Source organism: Thermobia domestica, chromosome 1, assembly GCF_964235325.1.
Source record: "Thermobia domestica chromosome 1, izTheDome1.hap1.1, whole genome shotgun sequence".
Classification (NCBI taxonomy): Eukaryota; Metazoa; Arthropoda; class Insecta; order Zygentoma; family Lepismatidae; genus Thermobia; species Thermobia domestica.
Window position 1 is genome coordinate 296,664,227 of NC_137454.1, and position 23,897 is coordinate 296,688,123.

The 23,897-nt window shown below is 35.2% G+C and overlaps 1 protein-coding gene across 3 annotated transcripts in view; it reads right to left on the minus strand.

Annotated features, from left to right (window-relative positions):
- The window catches only part of jvl (javelin-like), a 360,284-nt gene that overhangs the window by 208,563 nt on the left and 127,824 nt on the right, over positions 1 to 23,897 (minus strand). The window lies entirely within an intron of this gene.

A 23,897-nucleotide genomic window follows, 5' to 3' on the forward strand; every position in this document is an offset into this window, starting at 1 on the left:
ACCCCTTTTTGATATTTACTTCGTACAAAATTGCAGTGTTTTTAATCTATTAGTTTCGAAACGCATTTTGTATACTGTATATACCTAATAACACGCTGTGATGTATCGTTTCACGCTTATACGAGTAAAAACGTGAAATATCCCCTACTATGAAAAAATACATCGCAGCACGCGTTATTCTGAACGAGAAATTGTGAAACTGACGGTCCCTAACACTCCCGACTTTCCGCCGAAGTTACGTATTCGCTGCTATCAAAGTGTACTTTAGACCCATCTATAAATCAGAGTATCTCTAAGATTTCTGTCAGGAGCATGTCTGGAAACTACGCCCTGTAGGGAGTCCACTGCGCACTCATTGCGCATTGTTGAAATATGCATTTTTAGCTTATGTATGTGTGACTTCCTTTACGCTGATATGGACTGTCGTTCCATGGATTCTCGAGTACGAAATAACGCGTGTTGCAATGTAGTTATTCCCCGCTCTTGGACAGCCTGAAACTATGCACATTTGCCAAAGTTTATGAACTTTTTTCCTTATCTTGATGTGAGGAATCACCTTTTACAGATTAATTGTATAATTCATTAATATCATGTATTATACATACATAGCATAGTTCATACTGTGTGTCAGGCTATGTAGCATTTATTTCATGTGTAATGGCTGGCATTTTTGTCTAATTCAGGGTTCTTCCTTGGAAAATAATAATTCAGTTCCTCAAACGGGAAAATTGACTGTCATTACTTTTGTGACAACCATTTACTTTCCTGAGTTCCAGAAGTAAGCGACCTACCAATGAGTTACCGATTGTGTCACACAGAGTTGGCGTGGGTCAATGAAAACTTGACCCACCACCCACCGTGACCCACTCTGACCCTCCACCCACTGTGACCCACTATGACCCACCCAGAAAACTTGACCCACTGACCCACTCCATCTCTGGTGTCACACCAGAGCATTCCCTTTATATGAAAGATGATTGATTGGTTAGAATTTGCCAGTTTTTTCTACAACTCTATATAAAAATACACCTAATATTTAAGCTGAGCGTAAAGGCTTCTCAATTGCCAATAGATGGGAACGCGTTCTGCTATCCTCTCAGTGTATTTTTCGACAGAGGAACATGTTCCTAATAATTTAGTCAAATTCAGGTGAATGTTGAAATTCTACTCAAAAACAAATTGAATAATCTTCAAGTAATAACCCGTGTACTTTCTAATTCAGGGATGCAAATAACCACTCGCCCCGTGGGTGAGTTTTTAACATTACTAATAAAATACCGAAGGTAAGTAAATGATTTCTATTGTGAGATGGGGGCTAGTAGCTTTTTTCTTGGGCTAGTAAAATTCTGTTGCTTATTTGCATCCCTGTCCTAATTATTCTGTTTCATTCAAGATTAAGAATATTTTTAGTTAATACCGCAATAACAGATTTCTAACAATAATACTCTTTCAATCATGCACTTACACAGGAATTTATTTCGGAACAGGGGGAAGGGGGGTCCAAAGCTTTTCAAGACGATCCAAATGCAATGCGACGATATATTCTGTAAAATTTGTAAAATCACCCATAAATTTAGACTAAATTTATAGACAGTCGGGATTTCGGGAGGTTCGGACACTCCACGACCCACTCACTTCCTGCGTAGGCCTACGTTTCTGGTTTCAACAATAATGAAACAAAATATCAAAGAAATACACAGATCAGTATGTGGTTATTGATTCAGTTTGACTTTAGAAGAAGTTTCAACATCCATCTCTTGAATCTCACCGAATTACTGTGAATATTTATTAATACATTGGGAAGATATGAGAAATGTGCCGCCATCTATTGACGAATAGGTGCACCTTTCACACTCACCTTAAAGGTAAAAACCAAAGCCACTACTCGACTTATCTATTTTGAAGCAATCAGACAACAGATGGATCCACTATAATGCTAATAGTTGAGATTGAGTTTAACGTCCCTTTCAGCAGCGAGACTATATGAGACGGAACCTACTGATTAACATGTAATCCAAACAGCTCTTACCGGGAATCGAAACCGATCTCCTACGACGCTAACCGTTCAGCCATAACAGACCTCTATAATGCTAATAAAAGCATGACAAGGATTATATAAGTCTCAGTATACTTCCTTTGACAATATTTAATTTAAAAAAAAAATTAAAAACTGGAAAATGCCTTCTACAAAATTAAACTTATTTGTTCTCAAGTGAAGTTGAAATTCCACAAGCTAAGACGACTAGAAATAAATTATACTTTGGTGACAAAAGGTTTATTTCAATCGCGAAATACGACTTCCAACACAACGAATTGAGCCAAATGGCCTTCACATATATCACTGAACACATTGTGTAGTTTTCTAAGTGCATGAAAGAAAGAGAGAAAGAAAAATATGAATAACTCTGTAAAGAATACTTCTGTAGATACATATAAAACTATGTACACAGTTTGCTTACGCTACAGATCAACTGACTACCAATGATATAACTTAGTATCGACGTTCTTTAGATAAAGGCGCTGATTAGTTTAACTCAGGGATGCAAATAAACAAAATTTTACTAGCCCAAGAAAAAAGCTACTAGCCCACATTCCACAATATAAATCATTTATTTACCTTCGGTATGATATTAAATACTCGCCCGCACTGATGAACCACTCGCCCGGCGAGTGGTTATTTGCATCCCGGGTTTAACTGGTAGCTGCGTAATGCATTTTACCAATAAAAACATGCATTCCAGCCTTCTTGTTTAATACTAGTATACAGTCAGTTATACCTTGCCCACATATACACAATCCGATTCTTCCTCTACGTAACATGCAACCCTTCATTTTCTCTATATTTCAATTAGATTTTAGAAAGAGGTAGAATTATATTATATTATATATATATATATATAAAATACCTATCCTATAGATTGGTAAAAGAGATGATCAAAGAGATAACAGAACTGCAGTTTTCAAGTCCTTCTCCATTACCGAACGTAAAACTACTTATTCCAGATAGAGCCGGAGTGGTGTAGTCAGTATGATACCCTACTTACAGGACGGGGCTTCAATCCTCTACTGTGCGAGTGTAATTTATTTCCAGTTTGTTCGAATAATATTCGTTACTCGAACAATTATTCGTATAATATTATTTACTCGAACAATTTCTCGCATAATATTAGCTATTCGCATAATATATTCGTTATTTAAACAATAGTTCAGTTCCAATAATTCTTCGCATAATGAACAATCATTCGAAGAAATATTCAGATAATTACTTATCCGAACAATTCTTCGAATAGCGAATAACTACGAAAATTGAAAACTAAAGTTCGCATATTGAAACAGAAGTAAATTATTCCAACTATGAAGAATATTCGAGTAATTTTAACGGCAATACTAGAGACCTAGATTTTCGATATTATGGTTCATGAGATGCTAGAGTAAGGATCTCCTCTAGTGCGACAGGTTTCTGGTTCGATCCTAAGTCATGTGAGTTCGTGGTGGAAAAAAAATCTTGTGTCCGTGGGTTTTCTCGGAGTTCTGCTGCTTCCTCCCATATTCTCATTCCATTAACTGTTTCATAAATAGTAACTTTCATTAAACTTCCACTTTTCCTGCAGGTATAGTTGCTAACGTATCCCTTTTGGTGCATGTGGACCCGGGTTCGATTCCGGTGGAAGAACAAAAAATACTTTCATAATCATCCACTTGCATTAATCATCCGACTCCTTTAGCCTAAAGGGCATAACTGTGGGATACTAAACTAAAAATAATAATGTCATTAATTATCCGTCTTCTTCCGCCTACGGGGCATAATCCTGGGACGTAAAAACGGGGATTTCCGTGAATTTCATTTCCGACAAGCCTCTCAATCAACGAATGAAAGTTACTGTTGAATATTTAACTTAAGCTACAAGAATGCAGCAAGTCACTTATTGCTACGTAATACAAAGAAACTCCATAACTCGGCACTTCCACGTCTCAGAATTATAATACTGAATATGCTTCAGCGACATGTACATATACCAAGAACTACTTTTAACCAGAAAGAAAAAAAGTAGAAACTTAAAATTATAGAAGAATCTTACTCTAGAAAGTCGTGAGCCATGACGAACGTGGGTAATTCGCATCGAAGAAAATGAAAAAACAAATCCAAGAACAATCAGCATCTGTAATTTAACCGTATTCAATGTTACACAGTTGGAAGAGCACGTACTAGAGTGTATCAGATTGCAAACTGCTACTTAAATAATTCGATGATTATTTTTGTGAATCTTGCCATGCTCCCCATATCCTACTAATTACGGAGTTAGTCTCCTGCCCAGTCTTCACAGTAATTTTATTTTAACAAGGTCTGCAAATATTTTTTTTTTTTTAAATAAGGAAACCTGGAAAAAGAAAATTACAGTATACAACATACCCTGAATGAAGGGAGGAAAACTAATTTGAATAATCAATTGTATGTATATAATTCGTGTGCAATTTTGTGAAAGTATCTCAAATTTAAATTGTGTTCATGTGAATTACTGAAAAATACATTTTAAGTACAAGAAGAATTCACACAATAGATAACAGGTTAGGGAATGGAGGAAGGAAATTGTAGTTTTCTACATTTCTCATAAATAAAGCTATGTTGTTATTAAACATTTTGTTAAAAGATTCCTATTATTAGAAATTAAATTAAAATTTCCAGCTTTTACGTTCCACAATTATGTCCTGTAGGCTAATGATTACTGGATGCTAATCTTTACGAAAGAATTCGTGGAATAAGAATGTTGGCGAAAACGGAAGGCACCTTCAAAATAATTATGTCCACACTGGCCTAGGATCAAACCAAGGACCCCTGGCTCAAGAGGTCAGCCCTGGATTTGTTTCACTCCACGTCTATGATAAGAAAAACTCAAGCCAATCGGGTCCCCTGTACGCGCAGTATTCATATTTTCATATACCACAAAGACTTTCATTGGACGATTCCTCTGCACAACCGATAATGTTACCAGCATAATTATGCCTCGATAGTTTGACAAAGAACAATCCTTTTGCATCTTTTCCTCTGTGTCATAGTAGCATTAGCACATATATTCTGCAACATCTCTGCAGATTATAACGTTTTGTAGTCATTTATTTAACTTTCGAATGACGAAGTTATCCCATTTGACGGTATGTAGTTGTATATTTATTTTGTAACATATAAGCAAATATAGTAAGTTCATTGAACACGCTGCAATCAGAAACCTGGCAATTTAAAAATATAAACGAACTCATCGCAATCATCTAATAACGTTAGAATTAATACATTAATCAAGGAAGAGAGATTTGCTAACGTATTTTCTTTTCATTCTTCAAATTACACAAATAACGAAAATTACAATTCCTAGTATATATTTTTATATAAAATTCTGTCGGTCACTTGATTAGAACTTTCGACGAATACGAAATTTATAATTTATGGGAAGTAATGGAGATTGCGCAGCACAGGTGAATAATGATCGATCTCTATTACCATACACAGAAGAGAATATGAGTCGAACAACTGAAGGTCAGGCACGAGCGTATCAGGCAGTGCTACTCTCGGGAGCATCTTGGGTCACGACATGTCAAACAGATGTCTGTCGCATTGCTCTGCAAAGACTGAGGAATCACGCGAACTTTTTTGTTTCGTAGCTCATAGTGAAGAAGTGTAATTCAGAAAATATAGTGTTGTCGTTACGGTAACATGGCAAGCAAGGCACCTTCAAAATAACCTTGAAACCAACCAGTGGAAACCGGGAAAAAACAAATCCTGCACGCTCAAATTATCGGAATACTAACTTATATGACACAGTGTAACATACATACAACAAAAAAAAACTGATGCCAAAGCTCTAATTAGAAACAAGTTAGCAGCCCTTTTCATAACTTTTAACATGAAGTTGAATCTCTCGAAACTGGTAACTAACATTCACGCAATAAGAAACGCGCTAACAACTTTCAAACACATCAATGAATAGAAAGATTAAAGCATGTAAGCCATTTTAACATGTTTTTTTTTTTCAGATAAATAATATAATGCAATGGGTGTCGTGGAAACGAACAAAATGCCATTGCTAATAATTACCTATGGACATTTCTTATAGCATTTCAAGTGACATTTTGCCTTCTATAAATTCATCATCATATGTATCATATCGCTGCATGAGAACCAGAGGAACGTAACCCCATTTTCATAGGTTTACAGGTGACAGGTCAAAAACTTTGATTTCTGAGAAAGATGTGTGTTTAATAGGATTGTAATTGAGCTACATTACAACAGATGATCGACAAGAAGAACAGATGGCGTTACGTTCCTCGGGTTCTCATGCAAGTTTACCTTCATACTACTACTACTACTACTACTAATAATAATAATAATAATAATAATAATAGTAAGGATTACTTTTCTCGGTGCACCATGGACGTTTATGTTTAAAAAGAATTCTATTGGAATCAGCGTCGTCAATTTACTATAAAAATTGCTATTAGAAATTTATCCAAACCTAGGCACTATCACGAGTAGCATGATCGTTAGTTCTTTAAAAGACTAAAAATATATTTTGTGTGTGTCACTTTGCCCCGTCTGTTCGGCAACACTAGTGACCTCCGCACTGCCAACATGAACTTTTTCTTTCTTCAACAGTCATCTATTCGAATATTGGCCAAACTCAACACTGCTTGACTTCAGATGATCTCATATGAAACGGCAGATCAGGCGTTGGTTTTGTCTATTATTGAAACAATGATAAATTTAATCTATGTTATAGCGCTAATATTCCAGATCCAGCAATACCTGCACAAAAAAGTAATTTGTTGCTCGTACCAAAAGGTAAAAAAATGCTCACGCATGCACTTTTTATACTAACTCGATGACTCAGAATCTAATAGAATCTATTTTAAATCTTATCAGTCAATGAGGGCACGAGAAAAATGACCCCAAAGTTTGCATATTTGTTTATATCCCAACTTTAAATCATTTTCCTCGTGACACCATGGATGGATACGTTTAAAAACAAATAATTCCATTGGACTTCGCGTTAGTAAAAATGTGCATCCAATCGCGGGCACTTTTACCATTTGCACACGAACAGTAATTCGTTATTGAAAAATGAAAACTAAATTAACACCTCACTATTATGATCCGAAGTTAAGGGAGCTATAATGGTAAATGACTGAAGAAATCGGGTTGAAATGGGAGAACCCCGAGAAAATTCAAGCATATGGATCTGTCTGCTAAGAAGCACATTTGGTATGAGCAGGGATCGAACCAGGCACCTCACTCACTAGAGGTCACTGCAGCCCTCTTCTTATTCTATTCTTAGTTGTAAACTAGCATTTGATTTAACAGTGAACACACTGTCTGTTGTACAGGGTGGCCCGAAAGTAAGCATACACCCCTGCATCGATCAAGTATAACGTTCTAGTTTATGGGTTTATTTGCTTCAGCTCTTCCGAGCTTAAGATGTAAATAAATAATAAACCAGGGTTGGCAAAAACCATGTTTTTTATCGAAAAAAAGTTTTTTTTTTGGTTTAAACCAGGTTTTATTTATTTATTTATTTTTTGGTTTAAATAATTTGCCCTATGTATTTATATCACATATGGACAGAAATAAGTTTGTTTCGTGTCATGGTGTTATTATGCAACAACCGGGTTATGCTGGAAGGGATCATATAGGGGATCTAAGCTTAAAGCGGAATATAAACCGCTTCTCGGCTTACACCCGAGAGAAACTGTCCTCCATTTGGACTCGAAACCTCGACTAATTGGTCAAAAATGAAATACGTCTGTCGAATCACTCACGAAGGACTCCTGATAAAAATACGTTGTACTAATCTTTACATACTTGTTAATATTGAAGGGGTAATTTGGATAAGGGCGTATCGATCTATTTCCTGTAAAATGAGATACATATTTTCTGCAAGTTTGAGAACGTCCGCATATGTCTAGGTGGTGTTAAGGTAATATCTGCTCAGTAGCGAACGCCTGTCTCCAAAAATAGTGTGTGAATACGTTGGTTAGTTGCATAAGGGTGTTTGTTTTTCTGCTCTCCTGAAAAATTGAAGAACTGCTAGTTACGCTCTTATCCAAATTTATCCCTCAATTGTCAAAGAGTCATTTCAGAAGGACAAAAAGATACAATTGCACAAGTGAAACCATTACACAGAATTACATATGGACAATTTCAAAGCACTGCAGAGTACAGAAGAACTAATTTAGTCCAAGTTAGTTCACTACGACTTTTATTAGTCCAAGTTAAAGAAATACAACGACTTAATTTGCACATCAGTAAGGAAAGTGAATAAAGATAAGAATTATTTGGGTCTATTTTAACTCTGACCCATTTATACATAAATAGATACCAAAGATACTTATTTCACTAAATGCCTCTCGTGGGGTTTGTATGACCTCCTCCCCCTCGCAAAAAAGTGCGGCATTTCGATGTATTTTATTAATAGCAAACATTATTAACACGAAACAATATTTAGAACTTTTCTTTGATTCGAATTGCATAACAATAATAACAAATAATTAAAAAATCACAAAAGAAACATTCATAAACTTATTAAAAAAACAAAAGTTGCTTTTGTAGTATAATCTCTTGGAGTAATGAATGGAGAATTTAGGTCTGAATGTAATACGAATAATACAAGGTGGCCCAAAAGTATGTATACTGTCCCGTACTGACCGGCTCATGGCATTTTATATTATTTACTTATTGTTATCCATTCAGGAAGTGACTTAGTTTCTTTTTGTTCTTAATCTCTTACCTTAAGCTTGGAACAAACAGTAGCAAATAAACAAATTATCTTAAACTGTCATACTTTGTCGGACTGTATACCTAATTTTGGGCCACTCTGTACACTGGAGTGAAACGTGATAACCCACAAATGTGTGTTCATCAAGATTTTATGAACACACACTTATACGAACATTTTTCGTTTTTTGGTTTAAACCAGCCAACCCTGTAATAAACTAAGTCTACCTGATGGATAACAATAAGAATTGATTTAAAAAATCAATGGGCTGATCAGTACAGTACTGTATACCTACTTTTGGGCCACCCTATAGATTAGGAAAATTGAGCATCAACCCGGATGATAGGATTTGATTTTCCGCTAGTGCATAGGCAATATGTTATTGCTTTAGCAATACTAAATGTAGAATTGCCAGTATGGATCTACCGACAAAATACTACATGAAACGTTTAACAAAATTATACGGAGATAAATTATACAGAAAATTAAGTAGATATCGCATGCAGATAGTTATATACAGGAACTCAAATTCACCTGACAATCCTTTTGTCGAACTGATACAAAGAGAACGATTACATCACACACTACATTTATTAGAAGAGGTATACAAAACTATTGCGAAAGTAATTGGTTAAGTGACACAGAAATTTTGTCCAGCCAAGTTAGTTACTCCACTTTTTAAATTATTAGTTATGGTTACCCTCAGTCAACGGCTAATAAGATTACAATTAGCGATGATAAATTTCTCAACCTCATTGTAATTATATCTTTTTGTATATAACATATTAGTACTTACAGAGTTCTTATTAGAAGTTTCTAAAACGAAAGGCTGAAAAGTCCAATGGTGCCATTACATATTATAACAGTGTCTTATTTTCTCTGAATCTTGTATGTTAACACCCCTTCTCTTTCAAAAGGCACGGAGTGTACGTGTTTTCTCTTTTCCCTTAATTGTCGACATAAAGAAAGTGGAACTCTTCATGTAAGTGCAAATTCGGTACCGGTGCTAATACGGTAAGATTAAAGCACATTCAATGAAGTTCACGCAAAGTTAGTGCTTTTATTAACATGAAAATGTAGGGAAAAATAATTATTTTTCTTAGGTCTCTAACATTTTATCTTCCCCTTCAATCTCCTTATAAATTCTTTCGCAGTTTGTAGTGTTACCATTTCCATCGAAGTTAATTTTCTATTATGTTCAATTGTTTTTATTACAGTGAAAAATATTCTACCGCCTTCATTGATTAAGCAAGCACGCTACAAGACAAAGGGAAAAAAAGGCTTGAAAAGGGTAAGGAAGTTTGGAGAAACTTCGAAGCGATTTTAAGCAGCAATTCCAGAGTGTTCATTCGGGAGAGATCAATACAAACTGCTTTTGTCCTAGAAAGGGAATATCATCTCAACTCGCTACTTCCAAATTTCACTTAAAGCGTACCAATCAACAATACACTTAGAATGCGTCAACGCTGAAAGTAATTGGTCACTGATGTTCCTTCAGTATCGCACATGGAGCTAATGTGCCTATTTATGTCGGATGAGTTTTCAAGTGCGCGCACATATTTAATAGGATTCTTTTATGTATGTAGGGAAGCAAATAGTCAATCTTTCCCTAGAAAAGGTAAAAAAAAAAAAAAAAAAAAGTTACAATGAAAGTACGCTTCCTTGATCACATTAAACAAGTATTTATTAAAAACGTACAATAATTACGATTATTCGCTTTTATATATCTCTCTATTAGGATAAATCTATTATGTTAGTATGTGTGTAACTCGAACTAAAGCGATTTCGATATTTTTTATTGCGGCAGATAGCTAAAACTATCATCTCGTCCGAGTTTCAGGATGGAGTCATTCCAATCCGTTAACACCTCCACGGTAACGGTGATCTTAATGGTGGTTATCCATATCTCATACATGGAAATACTATTATGTGCGTTTCGGTGAACCTCTTTACTGTATTTACTAGAATTTGTTCAGGAACTTAAGTGACAAAGTGGTATTCTTCCTCTTTTCTTACAGTGTGAAAGGCAATACATGTTCATTTCATTCCTTCAGAATGAAGGTACAGTGAAACCTGTCTATGTTGGCCACCATCGGTTCCATCGAAAAGTGGCCAACTTAGACAGGTGGCCAACTTACAGAAAATAAGTGTGATTTGTGTATGTTTTTAGAGTAGGATTTCTAGTATTACTTGATTGTAAAATTTTAATAAGCAGTGGCACGACAGCTACTTATAAATATATCTAATGTATATAGAGTAATCATAAAAATATACACTACTAGAAAATATTACTATAGTATGCAAGAGCGCTGATTTCTCTGTAAATTTGGGGAAGGGAGCATTCAGATGCAGAAGGTATATATATATATATATGAAGATTTTAAGACAAATTGCACTCAAATTATACCAAATATTGTATACTTATAAATAAAATAGGGACCACATGAGCTTTGGAGGACCCGGTCCCCCTTGGTCCCCCCAGAATCGGCGCTCTTGATAGTATGTTTAATATATATGCATACCTTTCTCTTCCTGAAAACTAGTCTGGTACATTGGATTGTTCGGATTGAAAACACAATAACACAAACAACCATGAAATAGAAGTGTATTACGCAGTTTATTGAAATTGATATTATAGCACACTGAGTTATTCAGATTGAAAACAAGAAAAGCTAAGTTATAAATTGAGAAATTCATATGCAATTTATATGACTTCTTTCAGTTGTTATTGAATGGTGGTTCATTCTAGACATATTTGCTTTATTCTTTTTGGCAGATATGTACATTCTAATATTGTAGTTAACTACCTCTTGTTAATGAGCTATAAGTGTTTCCCTCGGAGCAAAAGATGTTTTGAAAAAATCTTGAGGGAATTCATATCTCAAAACCTCCGCTACCTTTTGACATGCAGTCAGGTGCCAATAAATGACAATTGAGCTTTAACCTTGAGAATTTTCCGGAATTACTAAAGCTTCCCACTGATGAAAAGAGCCGATATAGCTAATGGTTTTACCAAAATAGACAGGGTAAACAAATAGGCTACGTACAATCATTTCCTGAATTCCTGTACGTGCTTTTTCTTATTCACATCTTCCTTCACCACCCTTTTATGAGGGTAGTGTTCTGGCCATTGACCTCCAAGAACAAATCGTGCGAATCTATGCTTTTTTGTGTCCAGTCACAAATACGGAACATCTGCCTCTCATACGGGAATTCGAAAGAGTTAAGAAAAATAACAAAACTGTATTTGTCGTGGCCAAGATACGCAGGTAAATTTATCATTATCATCATAGGGTAAACATTGCTTCAGTGTGGCCAACTTCCAAGATAGACAGGTGGCCAACTTATAGAGTAGTAACTAACGAATGTCTTATGGGAAAATGCAGGTTCAAGACGAACTAAGCCAAGATAAGCAGGTGGCCAACTTAGAGAGGTGGCCAAGTTAACAGGTTTCACTGTAGTTCGTTCATTTTCAAAATCTCTTTCCATTCTCTACTGTCAATATTCCAAGCGTACAACTTTTCGCCTTTATCTGAAACACTGTTAATGTATACAGGGTCCGGCAAAAAGACCTCCCGTATTTGGAGAGGTTGTTGTGAGAGTTGTGGAGGTGGTATCGATCGATAACTGTATACGTGCCATTTTCAGTAGTGGTAATGGTGTGGGGCAGTGAGCACCGTGCGTTTGTTGTGGACGAGTATATTCCTGATTACTACTCAGCGGGCATTTCGTATTCGGTTCGAACTTGGCTGAGTTCTATTCCTCCGGAACAGTTCGAACTCGGTTCGAACTGGTCCGGAGAGAAAAACTATTCGAGTTCGGGTATCAAACTTTCGAACAGGTTCTAAACTGAGGAGAAAATGCCTGGCTGCCACTTTTTCCGGTGTCGTTGCGGTCCGAGGTTTGCCAGGAGATTTTTTTCTTAGTGCAGAACCTGTTGCTCTGAAGTCTGATACCCAAACTTAAATTGTTATTCTATCCAGAACAGAATCACGTCGCCGAGTAGTAATCACAGAACTACTATTACTAATATACTCCTCCACAATAATCTCATAATTTTCACAGAGCCACGCCATTGTGAAGCTTAAAATGGCACGTATCAAGCTATCGATCGATAGCCCCTCTGCCGCCGTATTCCCACAACTCACACAGCGCCTTCTCCAAATACGGGAGGTATTTTGCCGGACCCTCTTTTATTTTTACAGTGAGTGACTTTATTAGCCTAATTTTCTGTTTATTTGTTAGTCAAATCTTGTAACTTAAATTTCATCATCTTCCACACTAACTACATCTCAAAAATGTTGTATAGATATGTAAATTCGAAGACAGTACAATGTTCACTGTAGCTTATACTTTTACTGTAAAACTATAAATAATTGTTATCGAGCGCCTGCTCCTTATACAACCCAAACCTTCAAGTTTGGTTGGTTGCAGACGAACTAGGCGTTCTGTTGACCATATCAACAAAGTTTGGGCATTCACGAGAGATTATCAAGTGATCTAATGAAACTTTTTTTTTATTTTTTTTTACCAGATTGCAGAGTGACTTCAGTGCTTGTTCGAGACTTTTCCACTGCCTTCCACAAAGGAATTACAGAATGAGTTCTTTCGTAGCATTAAGACCGACCGTGAAATAAATCATTACGATTTGTTAATTAATTAAAATAATTACACATTAGGGTTCCTGCTACAAACATTCCCCTCCTACGAAGATTCATTCAACAACTGATTAAATATAAAAGCATCTCATAATAATAAAAAAAATAACCCTAAAAGAATTTTCTTTTATAAAATACTCTAAAATTATTTTTATGGAGTCAAATGAAGAAATGGACTAAGATTAAAAGCACTAGGAGAGACTGAATATAATGGAAAGCACTTGTCACAGGAAAAGTCATTAACCATAGAGAGGTGTCCAATACTTCTAGTGTGAGTTCTATTCCTCCATTTTACCACTCCAAAATAATCATTTTCCTTTTTCCAGAGTACTTTATAAAAGAAGCGTTTCTAAAGATTCTTTCCTTTATTATTTTACATCTTGATCGTTATGTCTTATAGAACATCTAAACTTACAATTCATTAATAATAATAAAAAAAAAAAAACTTTGCAGGAAGCATTCTGCTAATACAACACACGTTATCTGTGATAAAACGATATACTACCTTCAAAACTGCAATAATTTGTCCTATTTATCAGTAAATACGTAATAACTCAGTTCTCCCATATAAAAAAGGCTACACTCCTAGTCTGGCTGTGAACAATAATAATTTAGTCGATGCTGTCCACAGTTCTTTTTATGAAAATATTCTCCAGAGCAATTAATCACAAATGTAAAATACATTCATATTAAACTAAGACCTGAAACAATTTCATGTATGCGTGACTAATGTCAATATTTTTTTCAACAATTTATTTAATTGTAATTTTATTATTTCCGTTTTATGAAAGTTTATAGTAACAGCAACACGCTATACGGAAAAGTCGTCTCTTTGTTCTTGATAAATTCACTTGACCTTCATCAGGTATTAATTAGCGGTAGATATAAGAAGTCTCTCGTTATTTATTCACGGGGGATGACAAAACAGGCACCGACCGAGAGAGTTTTTTTTCTTTTCTTTTTGCATACAATGCGTTCATCATTATATCGACTGACGAATGAAGGTCAGTCGGAAAGGAAATGACGTCACAATATCTCTCTCTCTCACTATTGATTATTGTTGCTGTTAAAGTAGTCGACGCATGCAATACATTTGCTAATATTGAGAAGAGACATCAGATATCGCTCCGCTACTAGAAAAAAGGCACGCCACTAGAATGATCAATGAATCCCGGTGTAGTGTAGTTTCTCCTCGTCCTTGGAATAGTAGTCGGTCACATTGGTATATTTCTGTTCGCAAGAAGAGAATGAATTAAAAATACTTTGATAAAAGCATACGGAACACAAACTTATAATGTAAACCAGTAATCTCCCCTGTAGTTGATTGAGTAAAATCTTTTAAGTTTTACGTCCCACGATTATGCCGGCTAGGCTAAAGGAGACGGTGATTATGAGAAATAAAGGAAAATAGTGGAAGGAAACGGAAGAACCCCCAGAAAACCCACGCACACGGTGTTTGTCCACCACAAATTTTAGTTGACGCGAGCTGGGATCGAACCAAGGACTCCATGCACCAGAAGTGAATACCACTGAGCCACCGCTGCCCCAGTTAAATGAGTAGTTTACGTACTTCTAAAGGCATGAAGCATTTGCCAGAATTATTAATATTTTGTTAAGTATATTGAACGTTTTGAAGGATGAGTAATGAGTCATTGTTAGAAATTGCAGGGAACAGTATAAAATGTCTTCCAATCTGTTAACTATGTACAAGTACATGCATTTCATACTCAACACTTATCCTGCTAGTTCTGATGACTAAATTTACGGTAGATGATTATTGCATTGTTTCCATGGAGCCTGTCTAGTCGACTACTCGAAAATTTGTTAAATATCATTAAATAATAAAGGATCCCGCTCAGAGCTTATGGAAATCTGGTTTCCGTTATATTTGCTGATATTGCAGTATGTAATGTATTTATTTTTGTGCCCTGATAAGAAGTCTCAAGGGGCACGAAGCCAGAAAATCCCACGTTTTTGGTATATCCGCTGCTTACTATCGCCACTTTAAGGCATACGCTCCCTCGCAAATTCAAAGTAATGATTACGTCGACGTTTTATCTATGAAGTATGAACGAGTCTCATTAGGGTATACTAGGGTTTTGGGGGTCGCTGACTCCGAATCCGAGATCGGTTAACCTCCATCATGTCAGGTCATTTGAAGGTCAAATCGAGAGGGGACGTTGCAGAAATCTGAACAAAAAGTACATAAATGTTTCTTGGGTCGTTGGATCCGATTGTGTAATTTTCTTGAACCAAGGTTATTCCAGGATCTTTTCAAACTTGAAGATCAGTCGAAACATTCTGAAAACGTCAGATAGGTGTTTAGGGTAGCTGGTTCCAAATTCAAGGTCGGTTGTTAATCGAATTTACCATTAATATTGTCCATTTAGTTTTCCTGTTAGTCATTTGCAGTGCCTTTTCCAATAAAGATTTGTCCTAGATCTCACACATCATTCTTCAAGTTCAACCTCCAGTGTTTCACCTTCATTCCCATCGTTGTTCACATTACGATTACCAGCATCTTGCATGTATTCCAGTAGAGCTCGACTAGGGTATTTGAGTTGTTGTTGATGTTGACCACATAGGATATTGGCTACATGTGCACAACAACCTAATGTCCTAACATCGGACTTACAAGTGCAATAATACCCTAATATCGGACCATCTCCTTTCATGGCCGACAATTCATCGTTCACTACAAAGCGTATCCAAAGATAATATCGAGTAGCGTTTCTAAATTTAACAATCCTGGCTCACTCAAACTCTTTTTTTTTTTTTTCAGATTTTCGAACGGCTTTTGAAGTTTGACCTTGAAATGATTCTTCAATAACATTGAAATAACCTTGTCGGGTCAAGAAAATTACACAATCGGATCCAACGACTCAAAAAATCATTGATGTACGTTTTGTTCAAATTTTGGAACGTTTCTCTCAATCTGACTTTCAAATGACCTTGAACCTGACATGACAGAAGTTAACTAACCTCGGACTCGGAGTCAGCGACCCCCAAAACCCTAGTATACCCTAATGAGACTCGTTCATACTTCATAGATAAAATGTCGTCCAAATTATTACTTTGAGTTTACAAAGGAGCGTATTCTTTCAGTGACGATAATAAGCACCGGATTTCTCAAAAACGTGAGATCTGGCTTCGTGCTCATTGAGACTTTTCATCAGGGTACCAAAATACACAACATACTACAATGTCAGCAAATTTAATGGAAACCGGATCACCATAAGCTCTGAGCGGGGTTCTTTGAAAGCTAACATTCCCTCTAGAGATGGAGTGGGTCAACAGGACATGACCGACTAAGCCACTACGACCCACCGACCCATTCTGCTCACTGCGTTGTAGACAGCATCTTCTGAACACTCGTGAATTTGTCTACGTTTTACTTTCAAGGCCGTTTTTTCTTCCTTTTTAATTTCTATTTACTTACCTGAGATGAATATAGTAGATAAGTGAAAAAAGAACTGCAGACACTTTTGGATATTGATATTTGTAGACTGATTATAAAATCCGTGAACAGTGCCGAAATGAAAATGTTGAGTAAAAGACCAGATTTTACTTCAGAACTGGTGGCACATAGGCCCACGAGCATTCTTTTGGCGATTATTTGAACTACTTCCACAGTGAATAGTAAATAGCCCGATTTTAACAGCAGTGTTTGGCACATTTTGACAAACCGAACGTCTCCACTTTTAGAACTTAGCACGGATTTCATTTTCAGTCTACATTTGTAATTGTAACAATAGCAATAGGACTTACTACTTGCTTTCAAGACTTTTTTTTTTTTTTTTTTTTACGTTAGCCTACTTTGATTTGAGATTCAAATTTTATCCTATTATCCTATTTCCCACTGAAAAGTATATGTAATTCAAGAAGGAAATAATTATATATGATAATTAAATTGAAATTTATCTGACAAACACTTCACCATTTTATACCGTAAAGGTCAGAACCACCGGTATTGTAACAGAGCGGTGCTTGAGCGATTGACCTTAGAAATTCAAATTCCGATGAGTGATAATTTAACAGCCTTGTTTTATTACAAACAGTGCTGTAGTCCTGAAATTTTCAGGGGGTATACGCTGTTTTGTGATCTATGATTGTCATAAAGGACATAGAAGTCATTTTTAATGAGCAATGTACACTCATGTCCAAAATTATTGTCGCATGTCTTTTTTTTTTTTTTTTTTTAGGAAAATAATTTGATAAATTCGCCCGGTATTTCTTATAATGTTAGTACGTGTATAATCGGCTAAGACATGTATGTGGCACATTTCATGTCAAAAAAGCAGTAAATAAGAACGATAAAACGAAAATAAAACTTTCTTGTCCATTTAGCAACATTTTCTTTTACTCATTGTAATTCTCGTATTTATAATTCCTTTCCAATGAAATTTACCGCAAATATACATTTCCTGATTATACACATAGTATCAGTATTAATAGTACCCTGCAAAATCATTATCAAATTATATTCTTACAAGAACAGTTATAGATATGCGACAATCATTTTCGTCATGAGTGTACAATGCATGAATTAATTGAATTTGGATATAAAGGATATATTACTATTATATAACGTAAAAGCATTTCATGTTTTCTTGATGAAATTCCTTACTTAAATCACACCATTAATAACAAATGGGTGTAGGTATGGAGAAGGAACCAACTCACTCCGAGAAGGAGCAGAAAAACTCGCGTCCGACGTGCTAGAAGTAAGAAAATTATGTTCAAATTTAACTATATAAAATCATTAGTATATGTTTTTTTTTTTTTTTTTTCAATAGGTTCTGTATTACTCAAAGTTACGTATTAATATTAGCGTGATTAGTTTTAAAATATCGAACAAGTTTGGTTCTCTTCAGCAGAGAATAAGCGAAATATCAGAACTATTGCCCTTCAAAACACTAGGATATAGTCTCAGAACAAAAATACGCCACTTTGCATCGATCTATCCCCATAGCCTAAAACTAACAATTGTATGTTTTGGTCTGATATATAGTCACTATCATTGGAATAATGGCCCGATTAAATAAAAAATAAATATAAATTAAACAAAAATAGAAAGTACTATACGCGTTGAAGCAGAAGCTACACTCTAATGACTAAGATTAAGCAGAGGGTATATGGCGTGTACCGCTGTGTACCCTCGACTACAGCTCTGATTACAAGAGTAAACTCTTGTCAGTGGAGAGGAGGGCGTGGATCATGGGTCAGAGTTGATGGGTTTTGCTGGGTGGTGGGTCTGAATCATGGTGTCACGGTGGGTTAGTACTGACCGACGCCATCTCTGGTTTCCTTTTCACCAATATTGCCATAACTGAAATTTAAAAAGTCTCGCTAATGATATTAGGATGAATTTTCGAGTAGTCGGCTGCATAGATCGACTTATGGAAAAAAAAAAAAGCCTTGGAAAAAATGCAATAATCCTCAACGGCAAATTTGCTTACTTAGGTACAGGGTTGGCTGGTTTAAACCAAGATGGTTTAAACCATGGTTTAAACCAAGCTTTAAACCAGCTGGTTTTTTCAAAAAAACCAACTGGTTTAAACCAAAAAACAAAAAATGTTCCTAAAAGTGTAAGTGTTTGTAAAATCTTGATGAACACACATTTGTGGGTTATCATGTTTCACTCCCGTATATTATTCGTATTATATTCAGACCTAAATTCCCCATTCATTACTCAAAAAGATTATACTACAAAATCAACTTTTTTTTACAAGTTTATTTTGTGATTTTTTTGTAGTTATTATTATTGTTATGTAATTGCAATCAAAGAAAAATTCTAAATATTGTTTCGTTTCAATGTTTACTATTGATAAAATACATAGAAAATGCCGTACTTTTTGTGTGTGTGTGGGGGGGGGGTCATACAGACCCCACGAGAGGCATTTAGTGAAATAAGTATCTTTGGTATCTATTTATGTATAAATGAGTCTGAGCCAAAGTGGACTCAAATAATTCGTATCTTTATTCACTTTTCTTATTGATATGCAGATTAAGTCGGTGTATTTCTTTAATTTGGACCAATAAAAATCGTTGTTAACTAACTTGAACTAAATTAGTTCTTCTGTACTCCGTAGTACTTTGAAATTGTTCATATGTAATTCTGTGTAATGGTTTCACTTGTGCAACTGTTTATCTTTTTGTCCTTCTGAAATTACTCCTGACAGTTATATTAAGAAGCATGTAAAGATCAGTATAACGTATTTTTTTTTATCAGGATTCCTTCGTGAGTGAGTCGGCAGACGTATCGCATTTGTGGCCAATTAGTCCTGGCTCTGAGTTCAAATGGAGGATATTTTCTCTCGGATGTAACTCGAGAAGCGGTTTTTATTCCGCGTTAAGCTTATATGACCCCTTCCAGCATAACCCGGTTGTTGCATAATAACATCAAGGCGAAACAAACTTATTTCTGTCCATATATGATATGAATATATAGAGCAAATCATTTAAACCATAAAAACCTGGTTTAAACCAAAAAAAAACTGGTTTAAACCAAAAAAACCGGTTTTTTTGGTTTTTTTAATAAAAACCATGGTTTTTGCCAACCCTGCTTAGGTAAATGTTGAGTATGGAATGCATATATGCATACTCACTTAACCTATCTTACGACTTGTCATTACCATTCCAGCAGCTTTTAACTATGAATCATTACTAACCCTTCAGAATATTCAATACACTGAACAAAATGTTTCTGGCAAATGCCTCATGCATCTATGACAACTTGTCGGAGAAGTGCCTCAGCAAGAAGCGTCTAAACTAGACAATTAACTACTGGAGATCACTGAATTTACACCGTAAGCTTGTTTCACAAGCTATGGATGTCAGGTTATATAAGTAAACAATGTTAAAGTAATTGGAATAACTTACGTAACGAAATTAACTCTTACTTAAAAGTTATAATTTATTTCAAGATTTATTTCAAATGTTTTTCGAACATTCGAATATGGGGAACATTCGAATATGGGTATATATGGTGGAATTCCATACACAAAGGAATATTAACGCTCTTGTCATAGCGAATATCGGGGTAATGTAGCTCCATTCTTAAATATGTGAAATACCTATCTGATCCCAATCTATTTCTCTAATTTCCAATTTATCATACTCACACACCATTGGGTAACCTACGGCAGAATTTTTCTTCGGACAGAATACCAAAACATACACAAATATATATGCATGCACACCAGTAAAAGAAACAGAACAACGTAATTCTTTTCTTTAGCAATGTTCAAAGTTTCTTGTTTAGTTATCCACTTGAAATTCCAGGAAAGCACTGAAGAGAATGTTCAGTAATTACCAGGGTTGTCCCTTCCTATTTTGTTCTTAATTAGTTTTGCTTCATTGTTTCTTTTAAAAAAATGTGGAACTATTCAAGTCGACGCAAACTAACTACTACTGCAATGTGCATTTAGTTAGTTTAAAAATAAACTGTAACCTCGCTTTTCACCCTGCAACATACATACAAATCATCTATTGTGGGTTCTAAGTCACTTCGACAGGGTAACACACGACTAAAGCCTCCCATTACCTAAATAGCTCCTCTTTGTGGATTTGAAGAAAAGATGGAGAGATGCTGGTGGAACGGGGTTGGGTTGGAAAAGGGAGAAAGAGAGACGTACGAAATACAACAGTGTTGCGTTTTCTCTTCTGCAAGCAGCGAAAAGGCTCTTACTCAAACTGCTGCTCAAAGTTTATAAAAGAGTGAAACGTTAGTTCCACTCGATTTACTCTTAAACGTACAAAGATAACGAATGGTTTCCGGACAGACGATAACTTCTGCATCAGTTCAAGTTGAGAGAGAGAGAGAAGGAGGAGGAGGAAGAATGTGCTCTCAATGTCATATTTCCCCGCAGAGAGATAGAAATTTCATGTGAACTCCCAACAAATGTAGCATATTGAGGAGCTTAGTTTCCACTCAACTGAAATAAGCCTAGTGTAATTTACATATTTAGTTTTATTCTGAAGAGAAAAGAAACCACTATTAGTTAAATGTTATTCAAATCACATTCAATTCAGAGGGGGAAATGGAAACAGAATTCGAACAGCAACAGCATTTTGCTTTGTACAATAGGAGGTTTCGGAATCAACTCCATCAGCCCTTTAGACAAATTGCTGGACTTAATGCCGATTGCACCAGTATTCGCTAAATTTCCTTGAAGTGACTTAATGCTTAAAACTAGGCATTCAAGAGATGTAAAACTAAAATTCTGTGAAGGACTCTGTTTCTTGATGCTAAAGGAAATCAGAATGACTTACACAAAAGAAATATTAATTGATTAATAATTAAGTGAAAATTTGTGCAAAGAAACTACATCTGTCCAGTTTTTGTATATGTGGTATCCGCAGGAGTCTATCAATTCTAATGCTACCACTTCACTAACTTCCGGTCTCCTACGTAATTTCTGAAACGAGTGAACTAAAGAAACTGGTCACCCTCTCTTGCTCTATACTGGCGATGTCTTCGACTAGCTACTCTAGTACCTGTCTTTGTGCAGAATACACACGAAAACACCAACCACTAAGATCCATGGTCATAAAGAGTCATTAAGTAAGGCTAAATAGTATACAAATGTAACAACCATAGTTTCTTCATCTGTAGTTTGCTGCTACTTAGAAACAAAATATATATGTTTTTTAAAAAATTATCTCCAAAATAAAATATTCCTAATGTAATGGTAAATAACAGAAAATATAGTTTCTCAGTTCAATTCAACAAAATATCTTGGTCTTAACATCAAATGTAAATTCAAAATAACATTTCTCAACTTGATAATAAAGCAATGTTTCTTTTGGTGTTCGTAAAGTAAGTAATAGTACCACAACACAAGCCTTATTTTACTACGCAATATTCCAATCACTATTGAGTCATAGTCTTACGAAATTACGTTCTGGCGTTGCCCCAGTGAATGTACCATATTAGCACTTTTCACTTGCAGAAAAGGCATTATGGATTATGTTTCTTGTAAGATTTCTTGTAAGTTTATCTTTCAATCCCAAAAAATTACCTCTGTTACTGTACTATAAGTTATATCTGTTTACTGTAAGTTATAAACATTTATTGAAAAATATTAACATTTATAACTACAACACTCAAACCATTAATAAGCAATTTCACAGAATTTCTAGTTTTTTGTGTTTTTAAAAACACAAAGTTAAACAATATATAAATGGTATGAGTAATTTCAACCAGTTACCAGACTTTCTAATGCACAATAAAACATTCTGAATTTAATTAGCATCTTAGTACGTTTTTAGTATGGAAATACTATTACTTAGTAAATGAGTTCTACTAAGACAATATGCAATTTTCTAAGTTAAAATATGTTATGAATGCATATGCGCAATATAGAATATTCATGTTTAAGGTATTTTTGTACTTAAAAAAATATTTAAAGCATGCATAAGTAGTATTTTGTAATTAACAACTGTATGCTTACTCGAGAGTAATCTCAATTGTATGCAAAGCAGACAAATAAGATTATCATTGGCTCAAGTTGATTTTCTACTAACAGCTCACTGAGAATTCACGCCTTTCTAATGATTTGGTCATTGGTTTAATTTCCCTCATATCCATCAGATGAACCTCAATATAAGATCTAGCTCTCCCACAAGTGATTCTTCCTTCATTTATTCCATATATATATATATATATATATATATATATATATATATATATATATATATATATATATATATATATATATATATATATATACACACACTATAGTTTATTAGAAAGTAATTTGTGAATGTAGACTCTCTTAATAGTCATTATATATAGACCTGTATAGTTAACTTACAACTGATTAGGTCAAAGCGATTTCTTCAAACAATACAATAGAATCTGAAGTCACAAATAACTGCGACAGGAGCCGTGTACTTACTACATATCCGACAAAAAACCTTTGCCATGCATACGTTTTTGATTTTAGAGCTCATATAGGATAGACACCTGTACGGCCCGAATATTTCGGCCCAAACCCAATCCAGCACGGGCTGGGTCCGGAAAATTTTGACCCGAGCGCGACCCGATTTTTTTTTAAATTCTGTCCCAAGTCCGATCCGGCTTGATAAGCCAGCCGCCGCTAAGCAACATCAACTGTAAATATTGCACTATTTGTAACACCTGTCACTCTACCTGCGTGCACACAGACTAACATTTGGCTTTATTCCAATTATCGCTTAACTAAAGTTAATAATTATTAAAGAATTGCAATTAATCAGCCTGAGCCCGGTCCAACTTGAAGAGAAAGTAGTGTTGACCCGCCCAAGTCCGGTCACGTTAAGAGAAGCTATATTTTCTTTCTTCATAGATTAAAAAAATCGTGTATGCATGTATATAGGGGTGCAATAAGTACATATACAGTTATAAGAATCCTTGTTTTCTTTATTAGTAGTTATGTATTATATACTGAGTTCTTGATGATGTAGAGAACTACAAATTAAGCACATCTCTGAG